At 40.5% G+C, this 1,488-nt stretch overlaps 1 protein-coding gene across 1 annotated transcript in view; it reads left to right on the top strand.

Annotated features, from left to right (window-relative positions):
• Positions 1 to 1,488, top strand: part of BMPR2 (bone morphogenetic protein receptor, type II (serine/threonine kinase)) — a 226,463-nt gene that overhangs the window by 35,100 nt on the left and 189,875 nt on the right. The gene's annotated exons all lie outside the window — the stretch shown is intronic.

Genomic DNA, 1,488 nt, shown 5'->3' with positions numbered 1-1,488 from the left:
CCCAACACTTTGAGAGGCCAAGGCGGGTGGATCACGTGAGGCCAGGAGTTTGAGACCAGCCTGGGCAACATGGCGAAACCTTGTCTCTACAAAAAATACAAAAATTAACCAGGCATGGTGGCACACACCTGTACTTGCAGCCACTTGGGTGGCTATGGCATGAGAATCACTTGAACCCAGAAGGCAGGGAGGTTGCAGTGAGCTGAGATCGTGCCACTGCACTCCAGCCTCATGACGGAGCAAGACTGTGTCTCAGAATATATATATATATATATATAAGATTACACATATATTTCAAAAAAATTACATTTTCCAGAACCAAAATCCTCACAGGTGTATGATCTCTAAAACAGGCTGGACGTGGTGGCTCATGACTGTAATCCTAGCACTTTGGGAGGCTGAGGCAAGGAGGATCACTTGAACCCAGGAATTCGAGTCTTGCCTGGGCAAAATAGTAAGACTCTGTCTCTATTAATTAAAACAAAAATAAAAACAAAAAACAGGCATATAATCTCCAAAATAAATGAATCATGCAGGTCAACTATGATGTGGGGAGAACTCAAAAAGGTATATAAACATAATTGTATTATAAATGGATAATACACTGAAGGAGTTGGGGAAGAAAATAACTAGCCTAAGATACTTTGGAAAATTATAAGGCTAAAGACAAAAAGAATTATATGCAAATATCATGGTCTGATTAGTAAGTTTTTTTCTCATGGGGGAGGGGTTAGCAATTCTACTTTAAATATATACTTGCAGTAAACAAATAAGAAAATATTGTGGATAATAAGACCTAGGTTCCTAACTCTCTCCACTGAGGGGACCTAGAAATTAGGAACACTGCAGTAGCAGTGATCACAATAGTGCCTCAGATCTTGATTTCTTTTCTTTTCTTTTTTTTTTTTTTTTAAACGGAGTCTTACCCTGTCCCCCATGCTGGAGTGCAGTGGCATGATCTTGGCTTACTGCAATCTCCACCTCCTAGGTTCAAGTGATTCTCCTGCATCAGCCTCCCTAGTAGCTAGGATTATAGGCATCTGCCACCACGCCCGGCTAATTTTTGTATTTTCTGTAGAGATGGGATTTGGCCATGTTGTCCAGGTTGGTCTCCAACTCCTGACCTCAAGTGATCTGCTCGCCTTGGCCTCCCAAGATGCTGGGATTACAGGTGTGAGTCACCATGCCCAACCCCAGATCTTGGTTTCTAAATAACATTCTCCACTAATAGGAACCCTTGAGAAATGACTGATTCCAGGACTGAGGCAGGGAAAATCGAAATGAACCTGAAACATTTAATGGTATCAGAAAGTAACTAAAAAAATGATAGGGGCATATGAAAGGATCTAACCAACCTGAAGAGATAGTTCCATTGGTCAAAGCTGAGACAAAATAAATAACCTTAGTATTGGATTTCAATCCATAGAATATAATAAATATCAGTGAGTACATACTAACATAAACAAGGGAGAAAGGACAGCTCTTTCT

Source organism: Colobus angolensis, unplaced genomic scaffold, assembly GCF_000951035.1.
Source record: "Colobus angolensis palliatus isolate OR3802 unplaced genomic scaffold, Cang.pa_1.0 Scaffold30, whole genome shotgun sequence".
In the NCBI taxonomy this organism is placed as follows: Eukaryota; Metazoa; Chordata; class Mammalia; order Primates; family Cercopithecidae; genus Colobus; species Colobus angolensis.
This window is presented reverse-complemented; position numbering and strand designations above follow the sequence as displayed.